At 33.2% G+C, this 15,813-nt stretch overlaps 1 long non-coding RNA gene across 2 annotated transcripts; it reads right to left on the bottom strand.

Moving 5' to 3' along the window:
* Window positions 1-529: 529 nt before the first annotated feature.
* Window positions 530-14,576, bottom strand: LOC108193806 (uncharacterized). Of its 2 annotated transcripts, XR_001801271.2 has the most exons (4): window positions 14,266-14,576; window positions 12,398-12,489; window positions 4,083-4,427; window positions 530-823 (listed from the first exon to the last, which is right to left on the bottom strand). It is a non-coding gene; the product is annotated as an uncharacterized LOC108193806 (long non-coding RNA). The 2 variants fall into 2 exon arrangements; XR_001801269.2 differs by lacking the exon at window positions 4,083-4,427 and having other exon boundaries at window positions 14,266-14,561.
* Between the last annotated feature and the right edge of the window lie 1,237 nt (window positions 14,577-15,813).

Here is a 15,813-nt window from a genome sequence, read left to right as displayed (position 1 = left end):
TCATAACTAGTCACTATCATCAAATAACTTTTATTTACAAAAAATATTAAATTAAAATCAAGATAATGTTTGAATAATATCATTTTTTAAATTATTCTAACTATATCTCAACAAAATTAAAAAAAAATATTAATGAAGTATCAATAAAAATGTAGTTATATTTTAAAATTCTATTTAATATTTTTTTAGAATCTAAGTAAAAGGTGTGTGTCAATTTGAATTTTAACGAATAATAATTTATGAGTTTTAATAAATTGTAGATATTTTTTATTTCATATAAAATTAAGATAAATTATTATAGAATCGAGACAAATGCTTTGGAGTTCAAACAAAATTTTTCGAAATCTCTTATATTATAGAAAAATATCGAAACAGAAATATACTGAATAATTTCATATAATACATTACCCTTAAATTCAATAATTTTTAAATATCATGAGATTTTATCACAAAATTTTGAAATATAATTTTGCACCTTATTGGAATACCATCATATATCTTAAAATTATAGTCAAATATTTTAGAAATATTTCGACAAAAAGAAGAAGATATTTCATATATATAATACAATCTATTTTTTTGGAAAAAGAAATATAATACAATCTTAAAAATGTCAATTAAATACATATAATCCTGGTGAATAAAAAACCATCTTTATCCCCATCTGAATTGACACATCCCGTAAATATGTCAATTGCCTGAATCTCCAGAAATGTTAAACCCTAGTTAAGATCCACGATCGTGTCATTTTGTCGCCGCCTCATCAAATTTTCGTTAGCCCATCTTGTCGAACACTTGGTGGAGATGAATGGTAGTTCTCCACCTGTTCCATGTGTAGTTGTTCCACTTTAACAAGCTTCTTAAATAATGAAGAAAATGCTCCAATAAATATTGAGATTCGAGCCGTAATGACTCCTTTTAAGGTAATTTTTTTTTGTCATTTAATTGACGTCTCTTAAACAGTGCTATGGTGCTTACTATGGAGACTAAGAATTAGTTGGTAATTTTTATCGAGCAAAATTGATATGGTGATTTAGTGCGGAGAGGTATGAGACTGCTTTTCATTTGATGTACAACTTATGAATGTCAGGATAGCACGGTTAGTGTGGTTATTTTGTATGCTTGGCCACTTTAGATTGATTATCAATTATATGATAATATTTGCAATTCTATCTGCGCATAATTCAATTCTTGTTTTTAGATATAAGCAAAGAATGTTCTTCTTATCATTAAGATATCTTTAGTCTTGTCTGGTGGTATTTAGACCGTTTTGGTATTTGCAGATGAGTATATATCTTTAGTTTTGATGCTTTGTTGAGTTTGTTAATTAAGTTGAGTATATATCTATGGTCTTTAACTTGAACAATCTGTTACAGGCCTGAGACAGAGATGGAAGTGAATTTGAAAATTGAATTACACCATCTGAGAAAGGAAATTGAAAAAGAATCCACTTCAAATGTTCACAGGGATTTTCAACAAGTATCTGGCCAGGAGCAAACAAATATGCATGATAGGCTACTTCAGAAAGAGAGAGAGTTGGAGCAGATTTCCGGTGAACTAGATGACAGAGTTCGTTTTGTTCAGAAACCCATAGAAAGGCCGGGATCTGGATCAGGGAGGAGTTCTACCTTTTTCGAAAGACCACTTTCTCGTTCAGGATCATTTGAAGACTCCAGAAACACAGAATTTATGCAGCGGCCGACTTGGCACTGGAGATCGTTCAGGTCATTTGAGGGCTCCAGAAACACAGAATATATGCAGAGGCCTCGCTCATGTGGCACTGGAGATGTGTTGCCAGGGCAGCAGGATGAATGACGAGGTTTTCAAGGTAGGAAAGGATTTTTGGGGAGTAGGAATTTGTTAAAAATATGCAATTCCATCACTTTAACGTCTATCCGTTAAAGTCAAAGACCATTTAACGACCCTGAAATCTTTTTTAAGCTTAATCTCGTGATTGTAAGTGTTTAGATGATTTATTATTTAAATGAAAACTTCTTTGACTCGGTAGGCTAACTGAAAATTTTGGTCCAGTACAGTGACGAAATAGAGCATTAACCAAATTGCAAATTAATCCATTATGGAAAGGTACACGAGTTAAAGTGGCTAATGTTTGATCTCTCATTTGCTACACAAGTTGAGGAGAATTATCGTAGAAGACAATTTCTTAAAATGTATACAGATCTTCAAGATGGTACGGTGATGATGCAAACTTCGTGCATATCTTGAAGATTGCATGTTATTGTTTCGTGTATGCGGTTTAGAACTATATAATAGTTGAATAAGGTTCTAATTAATATTAACCATATAGAATGTACTACATTTAGAAATCTCGTTCATAATCCTAAATGAATTGCTCTGCATAATAATTTCTTCATTTCCATACAGGTGCAAGAGCTGATGCTGTAAGACAAATTGATGAAACATGTGCTGTGAACTTAAACAGATTCCAAATGAAGAGCTCCTGGAGGACAAACCGAAGTTCTTTATCTGGCCTGCTCATTTCATTCTTTGCAAAGGTATTTCTACATTTTTTCCACTGAACTCTACTAATAGCCTGCGTTCAGTTTATTTTCTTTAAGGCAGATATTTTGTACGACTAGAACTAGCATGGGTAAGAGAGAGAGAGAAAGAGATGTAATCACCCCCTCCCACCTTCCCGCCCCACACCTTCATACACAGAGGGAGGGAGGGATGCTTCTCGTTAAGGGAGTCCTTAATGGGTCATAGCCCTAATAAATGCATTTCTACCTCAAGATTTCACCTTTTCTACTTTATAATTTTTTTTCTTAGGTTGAGGATCTTTTTGAGTAGCCTGTTAAACCTGAAAGGGCGGTTGCATCAAATTATCATAATCAGGCTACCGTCTCCGCTACACTAATTAGACAAGATCGATTGCCATCTGCAAAATGGTCACGGGACAGAATGAAATGTGGAAAAAACCGGTGGCGTCCACAGGTAAACCGATCTTCATCATCATCATGATCAGTCTCAAACTCAGAATTTAAGGAATATTATACATTCATTTTCTGTGTTGGTTGTTTGTATAGTTTTGGTAGGCATACAAGACCACTGATGAAGTCTTAAAAATTATATTCTTTATATCATGGTTCATCAGAAATTTGATAAGCCAAAGAGTGAGTACTTTGGGCGAATATGTGAACACTCAGTAGTTTTAGCAATATATTTTTGGATCATATGCTTTTGATGATTTTGATTCGAAGCATATGCAATTCAGAGTTCAGAATTGTTTAATCTGTGTCTCCTTTGAAATCACACTTAATTAATTTAAACTTCATATCTAAATATTGAATGATGGTACAATGAAATATGAATATATAATTTAGAAATTAATAAAATTAAATTTTATCATTTGTTTAACACTATGTTTCATGAACCACATAGATTAGGTCAACTTTCCCCCTCTTCATGAACCCTAAGTGAAAATGTGTTTCTTTTTTAGAGAAAATGTGTTTCTTTTTTAGAGGAAAAATATGATAAATGAATTTTAGCTCACAAATTAGTTATGCAGTTATAATTAGTAGTATTTATTGAATCCACGTGTTTATGTTGTAAGTGCATAAAAATCAATGACCGAACATTAGTGGATACAGAAAATTATACTTGCATGATACATTAAACTAAATGGAGAACCACTGTTTAAACAGGATTAATATTGTTGACAATGTGTAGCTGTTACAGTTTAACAAATAGGAAAGCTTGTTAACACTTTAAAAGAAGAGAATCATGGACAAATGACTTCTTTAGATTTACTAATTATCAGAAGACTTGTGGAATGTGTGTTAGTTTAATACTCCAAATTGGTGCAAGTTCAGAAAAAAAAACATGGGATCGAGACGATTTTGTGCATGTGGCAATCCCGATAGACTGATCAATTTATGGAATAATACTTGTAGTTAAATAATGAATAAAATGCTCCGTCAAAGATTGAGGCGTAATGACTCTTTTTAAGGTAATGTACTTTTATTCTTATTTAGTTGATGTCTCTTAAACATTTGTGCTTGTGTGACTAATGTGAAAGAATTATTATTTGTGTGGAGGATCTCACTCCAATAATTACTCACCCCAATTGGCAGCACAAGGAATACTTGAACAACGATATGTTGGAGTTTGACCAACTCCAGAGTTTGACTACGATGATACCATCAGTCTCCTTCTATGCCCCGTCTCTTCAGTTGGTTCTCTTCAATTAGGGGTGGCCTGGTAATTTTCTTAAGTCCAACTTAATATACATTTTTTTCTTCGAGCATGTCGCATCACACGCATCCCATAAATGAAATGTCGGTCTAACCAAGCTCTGTCTTGGATCTGCTAGATTATCATGTGTGTATTTCCATATGATTGTATCATCGACTAGCCACCTTGGATTGATTCAATTTAGACAAAGGCATGCTATATTGCTCTACTGCCTGTCATATGGAGATATAAAGATTCTTCATTATTATCAAATTACCTTAAAACTTAAACTAGATGATTTAATTACAGCTATTGATCTTTATATGTATATTTTCAAAATTAAATAACCAATAACTAATAGTAATGCTTGCATTTCTTCTTCTACATCACCTAATTTTTTTTTTGATATATGCTGAGAATTGTCATTTTGACTTCAAATATCTTCAGCCTTGTCATGTCTAGTATTTGCAAATGAGTTCTTTGGTAAAACCTACGCTGCCGGATATTCTTTTCACTCATCAGACGTGAGAGGGAGGATGAGCAACTGAGGCAACATATCATTGAAGACGTGCGAGATGCTGTTCGGACCATGGAAGGTGTTAGAGGTATTAAGGCTTTATAAGAAGCAGTGGCCCGTTCTAGTGAAACCGATACATGTATATATATCAATTTCAACAAATTACTAGATTGTGTCTCTATAAAGACTAGATTAAGACTAGATTAATGGCGATACGATCTGTTCTATATTTGTTCGACTCGATTATTTTTTGAGATGTTGTATGATATTATTATTATATAATTAATTCTTTTTTTTTCTAAAAGAAAAATGGTGTATTTAATTTGTCTTTTAAAAACTATTCACTGCAAAAGTTGATTTGATGGGGTCCATGTGTCATAATCTTTTAAGAAACTACATGCTTAGGTTCTCTTTCATGCCATGTGGTGATATATATATGTATGTAGGTACTTGAGTGCTTATTTGTTTCCAGTAACACTAAAACTATAGGCAGTGTACACATACAGACCTTTTGCACATGTTGTGGGACCCTATAATCATTTGAAATCCATCTTCAACCCAAACCTTTTAAACAGAATGAAAATGAACCAATTCTTTGATACTTAAACCTCTGCTTTTACTTCTTCAATTAACAAGAAACACAAACCCAACACTCAAAACGAAACATACTTAGGGCATCCTATCCATAGAAACCCTAACCCTAACTCAAACCCTAAACCAAACCAAATCCCCTTTGCTAGACCAATTGACCTCAACCAAAAACTACCCTACCCTCACGCCTCATCCCAAATTACCTTTCAACAAAAGAAAACCAACCCTCTTCGACCTAAGAAACCCAAGTTAGTTAACGTATCCAATGTAGGAAAGCTAAGAAAGATGCTTATGTCTTGTCAACCTGGTTTAATGGTGTCTCTCCCTCAACAAGGTCTTGTTCATTGCTTGATTATGAATGCTAAGTGGGATAACCTTGTGTTTTATAGGGGTCAGAATTTTCATCATGGGTGAGATTTATGGTAATCTGATCACTACTAATAAAGGAATATTTCAGATAGACACCTTAGTTCATGATAGGCATATACATGTTGATGTGAATGTGTTGTGCAAGGCTTTAAGAATTGACCCTAATTTTTTTCCACAACCTTGCATCAATGTGTATGAAACCTTTAAGTTCTATAAGGATAAGTTTGAAAAGTTTCTTAAGATGTTCTGTGGTTCTGAGGTTCCCCCTGGCTTGTGTGATTAAAATTGTGGTATTAGTTTCAACCATTTCATGCCTAAGTATCAACAACTTGCCTACATCATTAGAGCCAACATCTTGCCTAAGCCTTTAATGGATAAATACTTTGATTTTGTTGATATGAAAATCATGTATCAAATGGTCACTAACACTGTTGAGTTTAATACTCCCTCCGTCCCAACCAATTCTTTACGTTTGGTTTGGGCACGGAGGTTAAGAAATATGTATAAAGTAGTGGGAAAGAGAAAGAAAAGTGGGTGAAGTGGTGGGGCCCATTAATTTTTAATGTATAAAAGAGAGTTAGTGGAGTAAAAGTAGTGTGAAAAGGAAGTAAAAGTAGTGTGAAAAGGGAAGAAAAGTTGGGAAGTGGTGGGACCCATTTACTATTTTTGGTAAGTTTTGAAATGTAAAGAATTGGATGGGACATCCCAAAGAGGAAACTGTAAAGAATCTGCTGGGACAGAGGGAGTATCATTTATGTGATCATCTTGCACATGTTTTTAGCCTATCAACTTGGTTTTATGCCATTTGGTTTGCTCCTAACTTCTGATTTGAGATGTACCACATATCTATGCCTGGGAGCTTTGTAGAAAAGGTTGGATATTGCTATGTTGAGGACCTAGTGGTTCCCCAAATTCCCTTAAGTGAATTCAAACCCTTTAAATCCACTTCCTTAGGAAAAGCAAAGGTAGAAAAATCATATGATTTTAGTAAGGAAAATGAAGTCTTAAGGAAGGTTATCAAGGATTTGAATGTTAAAATTAATGATAACAATACTAAAATTAGGAGTTTGGAGGATGAGGACATATAAATTAACTCTAGGCTTGCTATAATTGAAAACAAGTTGGGATTGCCTAAAGAGAGTGAATCTACTGAGTTTCATGAAAAAGTTGTTGATTTGAATCAAGTTGTTAATGAGAAACAACTTGTTGATGTGGATGTTAATGCTGGTTTTGACAACTTTCCTGGATTAACTGATTTTGATCCTAGTTTGGGATTTGCGGCTGCTGTTAAAAAGGTTGTCAATAAATGACTATGTGTGGCTGATCGATTGTTGGTTTGCTGGCTGTGATACTTGAAATTCTGGTTGTGGTTTTGATTTTGTTCTATGGCTCTACTGTTTTGTGGTTGTGACTGTGTTGTGTTCTTTGTGAATCTGCTGGCCGTTTTGATAATTCTAAGTGTGTATGCTTGGTTTTGGTATTTACTCGGAGTTTGGATGTGATGTTGTTGCTGTTGTGTTGTGAAGCTACTGTGGTTCTGGGAAGATGCAATTGTGTTTTGGCTCTGCGGTTGATAAGTTCATGTGACTCTGCTGGTTTTATGTGACTCGGTTGGGTGGCTGATAGTGAGGTGCTTGTACTGCTGTATATTCTAGAAGTTGGAACATAAAAATGTTTGTTTTTGCTTGCTTGTTTATTTTGTTTCAGATACTTTACTTGAAGGTGCAGAAGCTTGAAGGAAGCTTTGTCTTATTTTTATGTTTAAATAAGATTGTAAGTTGGATATTGATTCCAACTAGTTAGCTATCAACTTGTTTAAATAAAATCTAGTTAGCTATATAACTAGTTGGATATTAGTTAGCTATATAACTTGTTTAAAATTTAGTTAGCTATATAACTAGTTGGAATCAATATCCAACATACAATCTTATTTAAACATAAAAATAAGACAAAGCTTCCTTCAAGCTTCTGCACCTTCGAATAAAGTACCTGAAACAAAATAAACAAGCAAGCAAAAACAAACATTTTTATGTTCCAACTTCTGGAATATACAGCAGTGCAAGCACCTCACTATCAGCCACCCAACCGAGTCACATAAAACCAGCAGAGTCACATGAACTTATCAAGCGCAGAGCCAAAGCACAATTGCATCTTCTCAGAACCACAGTAGCATCATAACACAACAGCAACATCACATCCAAACTCCGAGTAAATACTAAAACCGAGCATACACACTCAGAATTATCAAAATAGCCAGCAGATTCACAAAGAACACAGCATAGTCACAACCACTAGAGATGGCAATCGGGTCGGTCGAAACAGGTTTAGCAAAAACCAAACCCGAACCCGAATTTTTTTACCAAACCCAAACCCGAACCCGAACCCGAAAAAACCCGAATCACTAAACCTGAACCCGAACCCATCGGATTTGTTCGGGTTCGGTTCAGGTTCGGGTTTTCACATACTCTAATAAGGAATTATTAACATCTGATTCGAGTCAAAGAACTGATTCGAGTAAAAGGGCCCCTGGGCTTGACGTTATTGAGATTGAATTAGAAATCAGAGAAGACAATGGATCAGCCTTTTAAGCATGGAATTGTTGATTAATTAAGAACATCGAAAAGAAATACTCACTCAAAATAATCAGTATGGAGGAATATCATGATAAGAACTACGGGAGAGTTGAATAAGAATTTGTTAATCTCAGTCAAAATCTCGGCCTATAATATATTTATATTGAACCAAACTGCTGATAATATGTTTATTAATAATAGTTAAGTAATGTTAGACTTTAATGCAACAGTTCGTACAAATTATAGTACTTTTTAATACTAGTATTAGTAACATAATATATTATATGTTATATTAATACTACATTAAATTATGAGACATTACATATATATATATATATATAATATTATTAATATATTAAAACGGGTTTCGGGTCGGGTTTGGCTTCGGGTCGGAACAAAATAGGTTTCGGGTTTTCGGTCGGGTTCGGAACGGTAAGCCATAAACCCAAACCCGACCCAAAAATAATTTGGGTTTAAAATTCAAACCCAAACCCGAAATATTCGGGTTCGATAAACCCAATCGGGTCGGTACGGATCGGGTATCCATCGGTTCGGTACAAATTGCCATCCCTAACAACCACAAAACAGTAGAGCCATAAGAAAAAAATCAAAACCACAACCAGAATTTCAAGTATCACAGCCAGCAAACCAACAATCGATCAGCCACACATAGTCATTCATTGACAACCTTTTCATCAGCAGCCGCAAATCCCAAACTAGGATCAAAATCAGTTAATCCAGGCAAGTTGTCAAAACCAGCATTAACATCCACATCAACAAGTTATTTCTCATTAACAACTTGATTCAAATCAACAACTTTTTCATCAAACTCAGTAGATTCACTCTCTTTAGGCAATCCCAACTTGTTTTCAATTATAGCAAGCCTAGAGTTAATTTATATGTCATCATCCTCCAAACCCCTAATTTTAGTATTGTTATCATTAATTTTAACATTCAAATCCTTGATAACCTTCCTTAAGACTTCATTTTCCTTACAAAAATCATATGATTTTTCTACCTTTGCTTTTCCTAAGGAAGTGGATTTGAAGGGTTTGAATTCACTTAAGAGAATTTGGGGAACCACCAGGTCCTCAACATAGCAATATCCAGCCTTTTCTACAAAGCTCCTAGGCATAGATATGTAGTACATCTCAAATACAGAAGTTAGGAGCAAACCAAATGGCATAAAACCAAGTTGATAGGCTAAAAACATGTGCAAGATGATCACATAAATGATATTAAACTCAACAGTGTTAGTGACCATTTGATACATGATTTTCATATCAACAAAATCAAAGTATTTATCCATTAAAGGCTTAGGCAAGATGTTGGCTTTAACGATGTAGGCAAGTTGTTGATACTTAGGCATGAAATGGTTGAAACTAATACCACAATTTTAATCACACAAGCCGGGGGGAACCTCAGAACCACAGAACATCTTAAGAAACTTTTCAAACTCATCCTTATTGAACTTAAAGGTTTCATACACATTGGTGCAAGGTTGTGGAAAAAATTTTGGGTCAATTCTTAAAGCCTTGCACAACACATTCACATCAACATGTATATGCCTATCATGAACTCAGGTGTCTATCTGAAATATTCCCTTATTAGAAGTAGTGATCAGATTACCATAAAACTCACCCATGATATAAGTGTGAAAATTCTGACCCCTATAAAACACAAGGTTATCCCACTTAGCATTCATAATCAAGCAATGAACAAGACCTTGTTGAGGGAGAGACACCATTAAACCAGGTTGACAAGACATAAGCATCTTTCTTAGCTTTCGTACATTGGATAGGTTAACTAACTTAGGTTTCCTAGGTCGAAGAGGGTTGGTTTTCTTTTGTTGAAAGGTAATTTGGGATGAGGAGTGAGGGTAGGGTAGTTTTTGGTTGAGGTCAATTGGTCTAGCAAAGGGGATTTGGTTTGGTTTAGGGTTTGAGTTAGAGTTAGGGTTTCTATGGATAGGATGCCCTAAGTATGTTTCATTTTGAATGTTGGGTTTGTGTTTCTTGTTAATTGAAGAAGTAAAGGCAGAGGTTTGAGTATCAAAGAATTGGTTCATTTTCATTCTGTTTAAAAGGTTTGGGTTGAAGTTTGAGTTAGTTTTAGGGTTTTCAGGTTGTTTTTATAACAGCGATTTTTATTATCAAAATTGAGATAATCTACTTACCTAAACTATTCATAATCGATTATAGATGATCAATTTCAGTCGTAGGAAGGTTCTTGGCGGTGGGAACCCGCATGAGAAGTTGTATGATGGTGGTAAGTAGTCATTAGTTTTCATAAGTTATAATGGAAAATGTATGTGCCAATTGGTGATGGTAGACAATCACTAGTACAAAATGGACCTTTAGCGTCGGTCAAATTAGGCCTTTAGCGTCGGCATTCCAGCGTAGTATATGCACGCGACGCTAGAGGTTAATCTTTTTGTGTCGGTCAAATTAGGCGACGCTTAAAGTATATATTCGTCGGTTCAATGGCGACGCAAAAGAACCATTAACCGACGCTAAAAGCTGTTTTTTTCTTCAATAGTCAAACAGCCGACGCTAAAGGTTGCACCTACAGCGTCGATCGGTCAGAGAGCCGTAGCATAAAGTTTATCTTTTTGCGTCACCTAGTCAAACAACCGACACTAAAGGATACGCTTATAGCGTCGGTTGGTCAACTGGGTAGCTTATAGTGGATGCTTCTAGCGTCGGTTGTTCTTCTAAATGCCGTCGCTTAAAGTTTACCCTACTGCGTCGGTTCCTTTTGAAAATGTCGTCGCTTAAAGTCCTTTTTTAAAAAATTAATTTTATTTATATTATTATATAATAACAACCTGCTCATCCTTAATTCATCATCCTTAATTCATGTAAAGAAATCTAAATCAAAGTACACAAAGGGAATAACACTAAATTATTATATATATATATACGATTCATCATGAATAATCTACTTGAGGTGAATCAAGAACTCTGTTTAATCTCGTCGTGTTTTTGTGTTTGAAATGTGTAATTGGGTGTTTGGGTGAAGGAGGTTCGTTATATGAGGGTGCACAACAATTATATAAACCTTGGCATTAAAACCAAATTTGCTAGAGAATTATGGGGCAGTCTACGCTAAATATTTATATTGCATAAACTCGACATGTTTTAGAGTTTTCTGTAATACTATATATCATCACCTTACAATACAATACAATTAGGGGTCATTTAATAAATCTGAACAATTAATATTCTGAACAATTAATATATGAATGAATAATATATCTGATTAATCTGAATGAATAATATCATTTGATTTGTTTTTGAAAATATCTGAATGACTATTTTTTTTAATTAATATATAGTTTAGTTAAATAAACTTTAAACTCATTTAATAATCATAAAAATATTTTATGTGTAATATGAGATACATATGATCTTGTTAAATATATTAAATATATTCTATAATAATAGTCTTTTTGATTTTTATCACATAATTTGAGGTGGAAAATATATTTTTATATATTATCTTTCAGATATTCTTTTTTGAAATATAAATGTTAAATTTTATCTATAACAAAATTAAAAACAATATAGAAAGAATAAAATAAAATGATTTCATAATAATGATTTTTTTTCATAGCTCAAACTAAATATAAAAAGTCAAAATATTATTTCAAAACAAATAAAATATGATTTTTGTAAATTGTTATACCAAAGAGATGAATAATTATATGACTGATTTTTGAAGTATTAAATCATTCTTCATGTAAATCCTTACCAGGAAAAAAAAAAACCATTTTTCATGTAAAGGTTGATTTTAAGGTAATCTAGCTGGCACATCTATAATCTGTAGTTGAAGTTAACTTCTGTTATGTGCTGGTATATCTGTGTTAATGTCGTACGCTAACATAGGTTTATTTGTTTGTATCTATAGCTACAGCTGAGAAGTAGTGAAGTAGCTGGATTTGTCAATTATTTTTTCTGTTGTAATTAGTTGTTTTGTACTTTCACAAGGAAGATTCTACCAGATAATTTCAAATATCATAATTTCTCAGGCCCTTAACAAAACAATAAACAGAAAAGTCATAATATAATTTAAGTTGATGCAAGTTGTACAAGTACTAATAGCTCAACTATCTTCAACGAAAAAAAAGTTGTAAAGAGCAATCAGAACTTACGAAGCAATTAGCATCCAAGTATCACCAAGCAGCAGAAGTCTTTGTTCCTCAATAAAATTTTTAGAAAGAAGTCCTGTAGTTTACTCACCTACCTGGATCCAACAGCAAGTTATCATTTATAAGACCAGAAACAAGAGAACCAGAAAGAGTAGACTAATTAAGTAACAAGGGTATAATGTAATAATCTATATTTATCTTGAAGGATTGATTCACAGTGGTCCTATTAGCACAGAAATAAAAAAATAGGAGAATATGCATGAGCAAGTTGATAAGATTATCATACGCATACAATGAAGGTATGTGAAGTAGACCAATGGCCCAGCAGCGCCTTACAACTTCTGTTAATTACTGCTAGGCTTGACCATCCAGAGAACAAGAATTAAGTAGCATATTCTATAGTTTAAATTAACAGTGTCTATATATACAGACATAAGTTACTGAATTCTAGAAAATGTTAATGTATACTAAGCAGACCTAATAGGAAAAAGAGAAAAGAAGCTCATAACTTCTTTTGACAGCAGTACTCTGTTATGCTTTTTGATATTATGAGCTTCAGTGTTGTGCTAGAGAATTACCTGTTTAGTGTATTATATATTAATCTTTATCTAGAGTTAACCACCTATTGAAACTCACAAGTCTAAGTCGAGTTGTCTGTTAGGTTGAATCTGTAGAACTAGCAGACTCGAGCAATAACTAAGTTATAAGGAGGCATGTGGTATATACTAGATCCTGAATTGGCACAAGCCGATACTCTAAGGGAAACGGGGTATTATTATTTTCATGCCTCTTCTGACATAAATAACACAACAAGATGCCTACTGCCAGACTATATTGTACATTTTTGCTAGTACTGCAATTTCTACTGAATTTCCAGTTTACGATATTCAGAACACGGAAAGAAAACTAGAAACAGAGAATTTCAAGAACATTCATAAACACGAAAGAGACTGATCTTATATATCCTCTCCTAAAATCTGTAATGGCCTTGAGAATAATAGTAGAATTTGCAGAGCTAGCTAGCTTAACTTGTACATGATCCAAAGCTAACAATTAACACCTAAAATCAGATATTAAATTAGTAACTACTACCAGTAACAGAGCAGGTATATCAAGACATTTAAGACACCATAGTTCAGTTTTTCAAAATATCACTTAGACATACATTGCGTTCTGATAAGAGAAAATAATAGTACTTAAGTCAACTGAGAATTTTAATTCAAGCATTTTTGGAAAATCTTTTATAACCAGCTATGCTCTAAACATGCCCAAAAAATCTCACAAAATTTCTTACCATAGTTATGTCACGAGTTAGAAAGAAGACTAATCAAACATTGTACAGGGTAACAATACATATTTTAACAGTATGTTCGATTTAAAACATTTATAATCATAGAGAGTACATAATCAATTAGCATTGAGCCACACAGCATATTCAGATCAGAGGGCACACACAAGTTTCAAAATATCAATATAATTAAGTATTAAGCTAAGAAATGGTATCAAATATGGTAAAAATTCATGTTTGCAGGGTAGAAAAAACAGAACAATTTACATATGTATCTATGTATGTATGAAGATTCTAACTTCTTAAATGTTATGTATGTCGATCAGTATAATTAAACTCAGCAAAGGATCATTTCTAAGTGGCCAGTTTCACCAAAAACCGTACAAATCACTCTTATACTGTACAATCAGAGCAATAAAAGCAATTTGAAGCCAACAAATATAGCAATTAAAGATATACCCAACAAATATAGTAGAAAACCCTCTTTTAGTAGAACCCAACAAATTTAAACCAACGAATTTGGCAGAAACCCATCTTCTTCTGATTAAAATACAAAATAATAAAAACCCAGCGATTTACATACCCAGCGATTTGGCAGAAACCCTTCTACTTGTGATTTAACAGAAACCCCTCTTGTGAATTGAACCAATGGATTTGGCAGCAACCCCTCTTCTTGTGTATAAACCCAACGAGCAAATTGTAGATAGATATAGAAGATTTAGCACCAGCAGAGGCCAAAGAATCTATACACGAATCTATCGCAGCAGCAGAGGCCAGCGAATCCAACGAGCAGCGAGCGAATTGAGAGAGAAGTTTACGTGCAAGTGTGAAGCTATCGTGGATGAGAGGTGAGAGTACTCAATATTAGGCCTCGCAATTTGAGATACGGGTTTTGATTTTCGATACACGAAACACGAAAGTACACGAACACGAAATTACACGATAGATTTCGTGTCGAATATGGGTTTTCATTCGGGGTACACGAAAGTACACGAAATATTTGTTGATTGTATTTATTATATATACTAGCTTATAACCCGTGCAATGCACAGGCGGTTATAATATTTGTTATCTTATCTTATATATTTTAACTTAAACTAATATTATTGTGAGAATAAAATTATGATAGAATAATATGATTAAATAAATTTTTTATTTAACAAATGATAAATTCTTAATAGTTAATTTCGTCAAATGACTAATTAAAAATTAGGTCGAACATATATATTTTAATGGAATGTTAAAATACGTTTTTTTTCATGTTATAATTTAAGGAGATCTATAAAATCAGATATAAATCAACCAATCAATCTTTTAATATTTCATTATTGATAATTAATAATATAGTATGGAACATATTAAGTTAAAAAAGACGCGTAAAACCAAATACCGACCCATCATACTAACCTACCATCATATATAGTATGGGACATATTAAGTTAATAGATAATAAAAAAATATATTTTAACATTTTATAAATTAAGGAGGTTCGTGGGTCGAATACCAACCAGCTCACCGAACTCGACTGACCTACTGACTAACTGAACTTTTCATGTTTCGGATTTAACAGTCTAATAGTATATTATATATTTATAATATTACTTTTAAAGTGACTCCATTAGTATATTTAAAAATAATGCATTTTGGTTGAAAAATATCACAGGTTATTTATTAATAATTATGTATAATAACATTATATTTTTATATATGTAGCTCGTGTTAATTGTAGAAGATGCGTTTTTTAGTTAGAAAATATAAAAAAGATAATGTGTTTTGGTTAAAAAGGTAATTACTATGTTTATCGATGTTATTTAAAATAATGGAGTTTTTTTAGTTAGAAAATATAAAAAAAGATGACATATTTTAATTTAAAAAAATAATTGGTATATAGATAGGCCCGTATTTTGGCCCAAGTACCCACTGATCAAACTTTCAATATTTCGGCTTTAATAGTATAATAATAATATAGATATATAATATCTTTTCGGCCCAAGGTGCAACGCAGGTCTCAACACTGCAATTAGACTAAGAAGGCTGATAACAGGAATTCGAGTTGAATCTCTATTTCCATTGTATTCGCCTAATATAGAGGAGATAAAGGTGCTGGACAAGAAGAAACTGAGGAGGGCCA

Source organism: Daucus carota, chromosome 7 (assembly GCF_001625215.2).
Source record: "Daucus carota subsp. sativus chromosome 7, DH1 v3.0, whole genome shotgun sequence".
In the NCBI taxonomy this organism is placed as follows: Eukaryota; Viridiplantae; Streptophyta; class Magnoliopsida; order Apiales; family Apiaceae; genus Daucus; species Daucus carota.
This window is presented reverse-complemented; position numbering and strand designations above follow the sequence as displayed.